Source organism: Adelges cooleyi, unplaced genomic scaffold, assembly GCF_023614345.1.
Source record: "Adelges cooleyi isolate 19-005CV unplaced genomic scaffold, UGA_ACOO_1.1 ACOO_flye_CR_arks_rails_tigmint_CR_PRNA_33, whole genome shotgun sequence".
In the NCBI taxonomy this organism is placed as follows: domain Eukaryota; kingdom Metazoa; phylum Arthropoda; class Insecta; order Hemiptera; family Adelgidae; genus Adelges; species Adelges cooleyi.
In genome coordinates this window covers 826,410-840,452 of record NW_026096002.1, presented here as the reverse complement: position 1 = coordinate 840,452, position 14,043 = coordinate 826,410, and the positions used below count along the sequence as shown (strand labels likewise).

The 14,043-nt window shown below is 29.7% G+C and overlaps 1 protein-coding gene and 1 long non-coding RNA gene across 3 annotated transcripts in view; one reads left to right on the top strand and one right to left on the bottom strand.

The window, feature by feature from the left end:
* The window catches only part of LOC126840016 (uncharacterized), a 94,736-nt gene that overhangs the window by 37,739 nt on the left and 42,954 nt on the right, over positions 1-14,043 (top strand). The gene's annotated exons all lie outside the window — the stretch shown is intronic.
* The window catches only part of LOC126840023 (uncharacterized), a 73,713-nt gene that overhangs the window by 41,518 nt on the left and 18,152 nt on the right, over positions 1-14,043 (bottom strand). The window lies entirely within an intron of this gene.

Below are 14,043 nucleotides of genomic sequence, written 5' to 3'. Positions count from 1 at the left end.
TGGTACCAGCTCCGATTTGACGAGATGAAGCAATATAATGAACAAAAGTAGATAGATTTTCTTGCTTAATATGGTAGTTACAGGATAGGTCGATTCATTAGCACGATAATATTGTTATTAAAAGGTAAAGGACTAGAAAATATAAATTAATTTAAAGGACAAGTATGAGTAATTTTAAGTTTTTATTTACGAGGGTATTAGATAGTAATATTTAAATAAAGTGGTTTATTCGAATTTCGAATACTAGGATTAATCGCTCGTTAAGTAGATGTAGAGTACTAGAGGTTTAGGTGTAGAAAGTCTTTTCTACATTACTTTTTTAGACCTTTGTTAAACTGGACACGAAGCGTATCTCTCTCACGAATGGGCTTGTAGCACCCAGGGCCCGGGTGTCTATAAGTAGCGATTGCCGTTTTATGAAGCTGATAAATACGCTGGCCAAACGTAAAATTTTAATGCGGTGCTCAAATTATTTTTTTAGATATTTAAATCCAATTTCATTTACACACTTTATACGATGCGATTTAGGTAAAATTATATATTTTAACATCGCCATTCTTCTGCTATTTTTACCGCTATCATCAGTTAGCATTTATTGCCGCTACATTATATTTGCCACATGTTTTCCAAATTGACGCCACATTTATACAAGACAAGTCAGAATTCGGAATTGATTATAACGATCTTCTAGAGCATAAAGTAGCTAATTTTGTTTCTATTAAAGCGGATCAATTTTCGAAAAAAAAAGTAGTGCACTACATCTGTTAGGCTCTTTGAGTTATTTATTATGTGGCCAGTTCGGATTAACTCCGTCCATTTTTACTTGATCTATTTGGCATTATGGTTTTCTCGGCTGATCACCGATATTTATGTTGGTTAATAATCAAATTAGTGTCGCTTTAAAAGGCTGTTACACTGTGTATTTTATATTATTTTATTATGACAATTTAATGAAACGTTTTAACTTATTTACTACATAATTTTATTTTATTTATCTCGCGTTAAATTGAAATGAATATGATATTCAGCATATTAGCTGTACTCCGTTTAAGTAGGTTGGTGTTATATTTTATTATGTATAAAAAATTAAATAATAATAACCCATTTGATATATTATTAACGTATGAAGGAATCCTGAAATTTATTTGTAATGGAACTTATATAAATAATGAATACTCATTTTATACTAACAAAATCTAAGGGAAATACTTTTAAAAATAATAATTATATTAAGAATGATAAATTATGCAATTTGATATTTCACAAACATACCTTATTTAAATTTATACATATATGTTATTGTTATTGTTGTACGGCACATGTTTTAATAACTAAATGAGTTGTAGGCACCCAAATGGTACACAGATCAACAAATAATTCAAAACTATTATAATTAAAACTGTCGTTTTCACGACAAATTTACTAATACATGTAATTTTCATTTATTATGTATAAATATTTAAAAAAATAAATGTAACTTGACCTACTGACTTAATCTAACGCGCAATATAAGCGACTTCAATCTTTTTTTAAGGTCAAAGGTATTATTGTTTTTTTTATCGTCGCGTAAATTACCCTGGATCCTATATTTTTACGACTAATAAGCGTTTCTCCGTAGTCTTCTTTTCTGTTTCTCTTATAAACATTTTATGAAATTTATTTTATTTTAAGATTATTATTGTTTTATTTAGTACAAGCTAAATTAGCAATATTATTATTATTTTTTATCCCTTTAACGCGCAGAGCTAAAATCAAAATTTAATAAATAAGACAACTGTGGCATCTATAGAAGCCAACATTATAAAGACTGTAAACGCGCAACAATATTATATTTGAACATTCTACTTTTACGTAACTGTGGCATACATAGTAGCCACATTTTTATCAATATAAAAACAGCTGTAAAGTTAATCTGTTTTTGGTAATGTTTATCTATATCGATAAAATATTATCAACGTAACCTTCGTGACCATATAACATATAATATTATATGGTGATAACCGTATTATAATCGTGATTATCAAAAGTGGCTTGTACAAGTGCCACTGATTGATTAAAGTGGTTCTAATTTCAAGTTTTATGTTAATTTCAGTGATTTTATGATTCTTTCGGTTTTTACTAAGTAAAACAATTCAAATAAGTACACAGTTTATTTCTTTATAACATTTTACATAGATGGTAGACTATTGATAAACGATGGTTCTGTTTTAAACTAGTTTTGCGTTCAATAAAAATACAAAAAGAACTATTTAAGAAAAAAACTGTATTTTTAATTGTTGATTATAAAATGTGATAATAAATTTAAATTATATATCATTGAAATCGTTATATTCTGTAGTTTTTAACAGTATATTATTTATCAATTTAAGTATTTGCGCACTGCATATCAACATTTCCCACTAAAAAATCTCCTGATTTCGACTTGATCACATACGAGGTCGCTAAGCATCTCCCCAAAAAACATTTATTCTTCTCACATATATATTTAATTCCATACTTCGCCTCTCATACTTTCCGCTGCAGTGGAAGCTCTCTGTAATAATAGTTGTACTCAAACCTGGTAAGCCATTAGAGCACCCCTCATCCTATAGACCTATCAGTCTTCTCCCTTTCTTTTCTAAAGTATTTGAAAAACTACTCCTAAAAATAATTAAACCGGTCATAGCTAAGACGAACATTATTCCAAACACACAGTTTGGTTTTCGTAACAGACATTCTACAATCCAACAAATAAATCGTTTAACAGATACAGTCACCTCATCACTTGAAAATAAACAATATTGCACTGCTGTTTTTTTTGGACGTTGCGAAAGCATTTGACCGAGTGTGGCATGATGGTCTTCTTTTTAAACTAAAACAAATTCTACCTCCATACTACTACATACTCTTTCAGTCTCACCTTGATGAACGACAATTTACAGTACGTTACCGCACAACTCTTTCAACCATATCTGAAATAAAAGCAGGGGTACCTCAAGGTGCTATTTCTGCTCCTCATCTCTTCAACATATTTACATCCGATCAACCTACCCATCTAAACACAACCGTAGCAGAATTTGCCGACGATAAAGCAATCCTTTCTGTTCAAAACGACCCCCAAATTGCTTCCCATTACTTGGAATCATACCTCAATAGTCTTCAAACCTGGTACAATGATTGGAAAATCAAAATTAACGAAACAAAATAATGCCATCTTACATTCACTCTCAAACAAGGAATTTGCCATCACGTTGCTCTAAACAATGTCCAAATACCCTGATCAAATACTATCAAATACCTTGGGGTACACTTTGATAAAAAACTAAACTGGATACACCACATACACTCCACTAAAATTAAACTTAACTTACGTCTTAACATTCTGAGAAGATTTCTTCATTCTAAATCGAAGTTGCCCCTTCACACAAAACTAACCATTTATAAACTCTTATTTAAGCCGCTATGGACATATGGAATCCAGATCTGGGGATCAGCTAAGAATTCGAACCTTAACAAAATACAAGTCTCACAAAATAAAATACTCCGTCTCATCACTAATTCACCACCTTATACAGGGTCCTGCAAAAAAACCTCCCTTATTTATAAATGGCACTGTGTGAGTTGTGGTGTTGGTACAACGGTGGAGGGGGTATCGATCGATAGCTGTATACATGCCATTTTCTTCTGACCTAACCTAAACCAGTTTGCTAGGAACCATGATAAGGGAGAAGTCTGGTTCCAACAAGACGGTGCCACAGGTTACACTTCACGCCGTTCACTTTTAACTTTCGAGAATGGCCATGGCTCTTCGTGTCATTTCCGGTGTAATGGCAGCCGCTGCCTGTTTGATTGCCTTCTTAAGTCCCCAAAGAAAAAAACCACAAGGGGATAAATCAAGTGACCTTGGCGGTTAGGTGATGTCTCCTCGCAAAGAGAGAAGACGTCTAGGAAACACCTCTCTCAAGTTTGCTAGGGAGCGCCGGGAAGTGTGACTTGTGGCACCGTCTTGTTGGAACCAGACTTCTCCCTTATCATGGTTCCTAGCAAACTGATTTAGGTAAGGTCAGAAGAAAATGGCATGAATACAGCTATCGATCGATACCCCCTCCACTGTTGTACCACCACCACAACTCATACAGTGCCATTTCGAAATGAGGGAGGTTTTTTTGCAGGACCCTGTATATCAAACCATACTCTACACTCTGATTCACAAATAAAAAAAATAACACAGGTTGTCAAAGACTACTACAGACGATACCACAATTCTCTCTAAAATCACCCAAACCCCCTTGTAAATAATCTCGCAATAGCCTCAAAGCCCAACAACCCTCCAAAGAGACTTAAAAGGAAGTGGTGTCAATTAAAAAAAAGTTAATAAGAGTGTCGTCAGTGGACGGCTTCTCTTTTCATACTTTCAATGTCTATAATTTACCTGTCATCATATAAACTTATTATACTAAAATTGTATAGATCGTATATGTAAAGAAGAAAAAAAAAATTAAGTATTTTAGAAACTATTATGTTTTGAATAAAACCTAAATGGATATAATATATATTATTTAACAAATGTTATTCAAACTATATAGAAATAGTTTTATTAAAGTATGACGCAAAGGCAATGTTGTTTGTAAAAAAACAGAACGTTTATGTTTCTAATAAACACCAGAGGCAGATAAAATATTTCGCTAGCGAAAAACAATTTTGGTTAGCGTTGTATGAAAAAATTGTCCAAAATTTCAAATATAAATTTAAGTAAATAAGTAACTCCTCCTTAAATACAAAGTAAGTCCATCTAAATGTCTGGTTTATAAAGGGTCACAATAAATTTGTAGTTGAAATAATTAATTCACATTTGTGCCTGTAATCATTTAGTTGGGCCGATAATTTATTTAGTTGTTTTCGTTAGAAATTTATCGTGTCCCTATATTATCCCATATTTGAAGTAAGAAAATATTTAAAAAATATTATTCAAGCTTGATAGAAATAGTTTTCTTAAAGTATGACGCAAATGGCAATGTTATTTGTATAATAACATACCGTACATATTTCTAAAAAAACACCAGAGATGGGTAAAGTACATATCTAGTAAAAAATAACCTTGGTTAGCGTTGTACAAAATATTGGAAATGTTTCCGATATTATTGGAACCCAATTAGTCAAAATGTTAAAAATATTATCATACAGAGCCTCAAGTCAGAGTATCATTGATGAATGTTTCTTATAAAGTAACCCGTTCAAATAACTAAATATATTTGGCACAAAATGTACCTTATGAGAGCTAATATTTTAAGTAAATAAGTAACTGACATTGAATTTTGAGAATTTTGTTCGTATTTTATATTTTTGTATGTATACAGTCGATCGCAACTGATCCCTACATCGTATTTGTTATTGGGTTTTTTTGTTTATATCACTGTTTTTGGAAAATTACCATTCAGACAATTGCTTTCACGTTATTTCTCTAAATATAATTTTTATCTAGGTCTTAGTTTTACATAAATATAGGAAGGCGCCGGCTGAGAGCATGGGGATGCTATACTTTTTAGATAGTACAAGTGAAAATTAGATCTTTTTAGCAATTGTTGTATTATATTATTTTTTAAATTCATACAATTAAAATAAAGAAATAGGTTCAAACCCGTTCCCATCATTACACTTTTTTGTATTTTCTTACAACTTGTATTCAACTTTTATGATAATTTATACAGTAATAAATCTAAAATAACTTAATAAATTATTTTAGGCGCAAATTCACCTTTATACATTTGGGTTTTTTTTTTTATGCCAATCATAAGTTTAGGGTGTTTTGGTCCATTATATATTAGGTATAAATTTTGTGGTGATTAAACTGGCAAGATTTTAATACATGTACTTAAGGTTCATACTTAAATGTCACATATTTGGTATGTTCAAAATATCAGTTCTTTAAATTCGCTAATCAAAAAAAAAAACTGTGTTAAAAAAATGTAAAAAATTATACCAAATATAAGACCCAATAATACAGTTTGGTGGGAAAAGTTGGAAAAGGGCAGATCTAAAGTAAAAAATAAAAGTTATAAATAACGACAAAGATTAATGAAAATGAGTGTTGAGTACCAAATAAGAGAAATAAAAAGAAAAAGGAAGGTGGTTAATAAATGATATTGAGATGTACGCATGAACTGACTTGATTTGATAGAACAATGAAAGACTATTTAAAACATTATTGTTATAGTAAAGATAGAGTTCGTTGAAATTGATGTTCTTATTTTATTAAATTTAACTAAATTTAATTAAATTGAATCTAAGTTTTGGATTGTAAGTAGCAAAATTATATTTCAAAAACATTTGTACGATGAATTTGTCACCATGCATAGGTAAAAATCTGGTAAAAAATTGTTGTGTGACCTATTTTTTTGCTGTAGATATTTACCGACAAAGCGTTAATACACTTGTTGTATATTTACACCGTAAAACATGTTATTTTTTGCATCTGATTCAATTTTTTAATAATTGCTTAAGTGTTTTTAACACAACATTTTAATACAGATTAGTCATATAATGTATGCCTACTCGCAGAAAAAAAATATATTTTCTGATAAATTGACTCGTTCCTTTTATTTAAAATAATATTATGGTACTAAGTGTAGGTTTCTTTGGTAAACAAAAAATATTCAATATGAACAAATTTTCTCGACAACAAAAATGTCGATGTATAAGGCAAATCATCGTTAGAAGGATATCTTTGTGAAAAACTTGTCAAAAAGTGCATTATATATTACATCATTGAGATTAACTACTAATGTCAATAAGACAATTTTCTGATGGTTGTCTAGCCTATGACAGAAATTGAGGATTTTCACCTGAGTTTGTGAATAAATAAAATAAAATAAATGTATAATTTGTCTGTAAAATAAACTGGAACATGATGTCCATTTATTATGAAAATTCGTAAGGTCCGTGACAATACTTTTTTTCCGTATTTCTACGGTCCGTGACAATATTTTTCTTGACTTTACGGCTTCCCCATAGAATCGTCCTGTTCCTTTTATCGCCAACCATTCGCTCGAGTACCGTGGTTACCATGATTACAAACCAATTGTTTATTTTGGGTTAACAACGAAAAATATTTTGTATTTAAAGTAGAAAATTCGTGTTTGAGGCCACCCTTAGGGGTGGAATTTTCGAAAAGTACTATGCCAGTTACCTCCGCAGGAGTGTACTAAATAACTTCCCTAAGATTTATGGCGATCAGATGAATGGAAAAGGACACACACACATACATTCTTTTGTATATATAAATATAGATAATTTATAATATCGAAATCTTGTTGTTTTACATTTATAACGTATATTAGAAAAAATTTTCAATGTCCAATAATATTAAGTATAAAAAGCTAGTACAGTGGGGTTGGGGCATAGCGGTACTTGTTTTTATTTTGTGAACAACTGTTTTACAGGTGACTAGTAATCTTAGACATAAGTACACCAACAAAACAGTATTTTACAAGTTGGATATTTCAAAACGTGGTTTGATACTTTGTATTATAGCGAATCGGTATCGTTCTAAAAAGTTCATCCCTAGAAAAAAAAAAAAACTTAAGCATTTATGGTTATATATAATAAAATAGTAATAAAAACCCTTAACCATAAAAATTATATACTCTCAGCGAATACGTCGTATTTCGGCAACAATGTTATCATCTTTAGCGCTCACGACAGACTGAGACCGATTACGAGCGAACATCTACCTCTATACCTATACAGCGTCGTCATACCGGAAATGATGACTCATATTCAACACGTTTTATAAATTTTAATAAAGTGTTTTGTAATGGACTTAAGTCCCAGTTTAACAAATTTTTCCTATTTTTCAACATTTCTATTGCTTCCCTAATATTAAGTTCTTTAGAGTTATTTACATTTTTTAGTAATTTTACAGATTTGGTGCTATGGTTAGTAACCAATAAATGTTCCGCAACAGGAGATTTGTGTACTTCCTGGTTTTTAATGTTCCTTATGTGTTTAAACCTAACCCCAATATTTCGTTTTGTCTGACCTAAATAGCATTTATCGCATTCTTCACATTGTATTTTATAAATCCTGGATTTTTCCTCTTCTCCTATTTTATCTTTGGTACTACCTAATAAAGATTTTAAGTTATTACTTTTTGATGCAGCTAGAGTTATCCCGTAATTTTTAAAAATGTTTGTTAACCCCCTTGAAATACCTGGAAAATAAACCACACCCGATCTTATAATTTGTTCATTGTCCCTCCTACTAAGCGTACTGGCTGTTCTAACTTCCCTTGACCATTTATGCTTGTTAACTAATCTAAAAATCATATTTGCATCATACTTATTAAATTTAGCTATTTCAGTTATTAAATTAAGTTCTTTATCAAAATCATTTTTTAACATAGGAATGTTGACTAACCTGAAAACCATACTATTAAATGCCGTCATTTTATGTTGCCAACTGTGATTTGAAATTTTCGGAATGTGCCTAAATGTGTGCGTTTTCTTACGGTAAAGCTCAAAACCTAAATTATTGTCCATTCTTTTAATTAGTAAATCAAGGAAAGGCAACTTTCCATCGATTTCTTTTTCATGCGTTAATGTAATAGAAGGATAATGAGAATTTATATCTTGAAGAAAAACATCAATACTGAAATCTTTCTCTACTATAGCAAAAATGTCATCTACATAACTAAACCATACCTTCGGAAAATTATTACTATTCTTAATATTTGTTTATAACCTACTCATGAAAACTTCCGCTAAAAAAGGTTTTAATGGATTGCCCATCACTGTGCCTTCAGTTTGGGCAAAGAACCTATTCTGAAACTGAAATACATTTTGACTCATACATCATTTTGTTAAATTTATTAATTCATTAATTTTATCTATTTCTATATTTAAATTATTTAACCAACATATTAAAAACCCTATTGTTATGTCTATGGAGATACTTGGAAATAGAGCTACCACGTCGAAAGATATCAGCCTGTCGTTTGTTTGGATTTTGTAATTAGTTTGCTTGTGAACTTCTTGTGTTCTTGATGTTGTTCTTAACTGAAAAACTATCAAAGTTCTTTAAAGATGAAAAAACTTTAACTAAATATTTAGATAAACTATAACTTGGAGCATTGATATTTGATACAATAGATCTCATAGTGTTTCCTGGTTTGTGAATTTTTGGTAAACCTTATAACTTCGGCAACTAAGGATTTAAACTCTGATAAAACCTATTTTTTTTCCTCAATTACAAGTTTTGAATTATTAATTACGTTGGTACCTTCTCTAATTATTTTACTTAAGGGATTCTTTCCCTTAAGATTTCTTTTTGGGCCTTCATTAATCATTTTTGAAACTCAAAAACTATCAATTTTTAGGGAAGTTCATCCCTACTCATTAAAAATCAAGATAAAAAAAAATAATTTATTGTATATATTAAACTTACGGCGATTAGTTTAAGTATAAAAGCTTGTCTGTACAAATATTAAAGTAAGAGAGACGTATTTCGGTACAAGTGCGTATCTTCGCACGCGTTTTACATTATTTACATTAAATACAGCCTTGCAGTTGTTGTTTGTACATTAAAAAGACCGAAAAACTGTTAAATTAAATAAGTTATAATTAGGTAATGTTCCAATAATATTTTCTACATAGTACTAGGGAAACCAGGCCGTTAAATACACAACCAACATGATAATACTATCCAACACAATAAATTGATTAGCATGACACTTAACTAAACTATTGCTCATAAAAAAAGCCGTCAAATCAATTAATTCAAGATCGTTAAACAACTTAAAGGTCTGGCCTTTGTTTTAGATTAAACAAAATTAAAATAAGGCACTTTGCTCTAAATTATTGCAGGAAATGTTTTTGAACGGAATTATAAATCGCAATGTTCATTTTAAATGAACTCCAATGTACCAGACATTATTATCATAGCGTCAGCAAAATCTTTCCGTTTACCGATGCGTTGGTATTAGATATATACTCGAATATATATTTGGTTTTTTTTATGTAAATATATTATATCCTATATTTATGTATGCTTGTATCATATAAGTGTATATTGTTGACAACACTATAATTTTATTCTGTTGTTAAGTAGATTAAAGATATAGAAGTATCCACGTATGGATTATAAACGCTAAAGTAATTTGAAAACTATTATGTTTCGAATAAAACCTAAATGGATATAGTATATATTATTTAACAAATGTTATTTAATATATATATATAAACAGTTTTATTAATGTATGGCGCAAAGGCAATGTTATATGTAATAATAATATTATCCCGTATCTTAAGTATGACCAATAAACAATAAATAAAATATATAATACATATAGATATATAAAGTATATGTGTGTTTAATTACTTAAAGTTTAAAAGTGTTATGTCACTTTTAAAATGATAAAGTATTTTTAAATTATTTTATTGAATTAAATTTTTAGCTGAATAACTAAATGTATAATTGACTGTTATTTGTTTTGAATTTGTGAATCTATCTCATTCTTCTTACTGCCTAAATGGAAAACAGTTATCGGCAATAGTGTTCCACAGTAACTAAAAAAAAGTAATAATAATAATTATCGAATGACGAATTTATAGCAACTAACTAAATTATTGAAAATTGATGATCTTATATATTATACCTTACAATATATATTATACCTTAGAATATATATTATACCTTAGAATATTACAGCTATGAATTTACTGAAAATTGACTACAACTCAACATTCGATAATGTATTGATGGAATTGGTTTAGACTGATTGACTACAATAATTTAATACACCAAACTTGCGGTTGGTAGTAGTGTTGCAGACAATAACAATTATCACTGTAAGTGGAGATAGTCCATATTAATATTAACCATACTGAAAACAAATGGAAAAAAAATTTAAATAAGTTACTTGGATACTTAAATAGTTATATGGTAAATCAACAAATATAAATATACACATATATTTGTTATAATTATACAAGTTAGTAAATAGTAGTAGTAAGTTAGTTGCGGGCAGGGAAAGGGCACAAGACATATTCGTATTACAATGTGTTTCCTGTGTATTTTCTATCGAAAACAACTCTAAATTACTAGAATATTACACATATCTGGGCTTTTTATAAACCTATGTATTTGTACATGGCTTTATATGGTTTGATGTAATTTATTTTTGGTGTTAAGTAAAAACAAGTTTATTTATTAATTCCCTTCAAGAAGCATATTATGATTAGTGTATTAAATTGGGGTTAAAATGGGGTTGATTTCTTGTCCGTAGTTCCGGGGGGAATCTTATAATTCAAAAAGATTTTTTTTTCACCCGCCAGCAAAAATTATGCGTGGTGCGTTTGAGCGTGAACGGTGCTCAGAAGTGAGCGGTACCAGGTCCAAACCCGTTCCCATCATTACACTTTTTTGCATTTTCTTACAACTTTTATGATAATTTATACAGTAATAAATCTAAAATTATAAGCTTTTAAATTGATTACTATTTCTTATGATAATCCTTCTGACCATGCAGCCTTTTCTAATGTAATCACCGCTTACAAACGAAATGGACTGATTTTATTATATAATATTGTAATAATATTATTTATACGTAAAATATATGTATAATAATATGTATATTCAATATATAGCATTGAACATTTAAATATATAGATACGTTCATACGAAAACGAAAAAGAACAAAATAACTTAAGTAGATAAAAAAATTAATCTAAAAATAACGTTTTTATGCGCCTTAAAAAGTATAAAAAAACCCTCGGGGGTCTTGATAACCAAATAGGACAGGTCAATTAGAAAAACATGGGGCGCATCTTTACTACTTACACGTCTGAATATATAATAACATTCTCTTCTCATTAATAACTACTTTAACTCATAATTCATGCACATCCTCTTTTCTCTTCTAAATAAAATAATACTTAATGACATGTCATGTAAATTTGAGCACCACATTACTTTAAATGTTAAGCAAGTAAGTAGTTAACAAAAAAATTGAAGCAACCTACATAAAACAAACTTTGGAGAGAATAGCAATTAAGTCTTTTCAATTTGCAATGAAATTTATGGTCAAAGTTAAAGTCATACTATCACTTTCTGATCCGTTCGGTTAGAGAGACAGCATTATGAGAGACAACCTAATGCATTTATTAGCATTAACATGAAAGCTTAGGTTTTAATATCTAAGTAGAAAGATGCGTCCTACGTTTTTTTAGTTCACCTGTCCTATTTGGTTATCAAGACCCCCGAGGGTTATTTTATACTTTTTAAGGCGCATAAAAATGTTATTTTTAGATTAATGTTGTAATCTACTTTATTAAAAAGCTAGAAAGCATTGTAATTTTATATTGAAAAATATGTAAATTTTTTTTTATGTGTTTCTCGGTTTTTAAAGGGAAGGGGGTGTTTTATTTATATTATTTTCTGTTTAATTGATTTCTGCTTTATAAAATTGCTACACGAAAAAATCAGTTTAGTGGCTTGGGTGATATCGTAAGTACAAAAAAAAATTAAAAAAAATTGTATGTATACAGTTGATTGCAACCGATCCCTACATCGTATTTTGTTATTGGATTTTTTTGTTAAGCATAGCTAGTGAAAACATTGGGTGATTGTGTACACTGCACGGTATAGCTGAGTCTTGAACACAAAAACAAGGACTAACTTAACACAAAACCAAAATTTAACAGTGAATACTATTCGACCTAAATATAATTAAATATAATAAAATATGTTAAATTCAATTTTCTTATACTCTTGATAAACTTCATAAAGGCATAGCCCTGGGTAACATTTTTAAATTTGACAAAATTCTCAGGGAGTTCTAAGAGTTTTTAAATGGCCTGAAGTTTCCTAGAGCTTCCCCTCTCTCCAATTTAAGGAGCTGATAGGTAGTTTTTTAGGAAAATATTTTAAAGGGGATGCCTGAAATTTGCTCGCTTCGCTCCGTTATATTACAGCCCTTAACTTAAAAATTGAAAGTTTAGTATGAGAAACGTTAACAATTTTAATAATACAAATCAACTAGTATATAAAAAAAAAATAACAATATTGATACCATTTTACTTTTATTAGCCACCTTATCGATTATTTCATCCGAGTTTACACCGTTTAAAAACCCTATCTCGATATACATGACCCTACGACTGTCTAATAAATGACGAGGTGCTCCTTAGTATGGTTTAACATATTACAGTTTTGAGAAATCATGATCACATCTTTATTGTTTGCAGCGGTGCAACTAGACGTTCAGGTAAACCAGTTTAAAACCAAATGATATGTCCTCATGACCTTGCCGCTTGAATTTATAACACTGTATTTGGAAAATTACCATTCAGACAATCGCTTTCACATTTCTTCTCTAAATATAATTTTTATCTAGGTCCTAGGCTTACATAAATATTTGAAGGTGCCATCTGAGAGCATGGAGGTGCTATACTTTTTATATAGTACAAGTGAAAATTAGATATTTTTATCAATTGTTGTATAATATTATTTTTTTAATTCATACAATTAATTTGGGTGTTGAAATGGCCACGACAATTAACAATTATAGCATAATAATACATTATTATTTGGAAAGTAAACCATAAATAAATACACAATCCTTAAAAAAGTTAGTTTATGGCTATGTTGAAAAGCTGTAACTTTTATGTTTGACGATATTTTAGAGAAAAAGCAACGTTATGACCTCAAAAACATTCACCTCTTTACATTGTTTTGTATATAAATATTTAAACTCTAATTTCAACCTAAATGAATTGAAATTCTATGTGATGTAATTTTATGATATTGTTGAAAAAATAACAATAATAACCCCAGTACAGTGTGATTGGGGCATAGTGGGGACGGAGGCACAGGTATATAGGAATTATTATATCTAAAAACGATAAATTAAAAAACCATTAGTAGAAAATGCAGTATGTTGGGAGTAGATAATATATTTTATGAAATTGATCACATAGTTTTCAAACTAATGTTAAACTGTGTTACGATATCTGATAAAATCACTTTTAATTAAACGCTTCTATGCGAATCTGTAGATAGTACATTTAA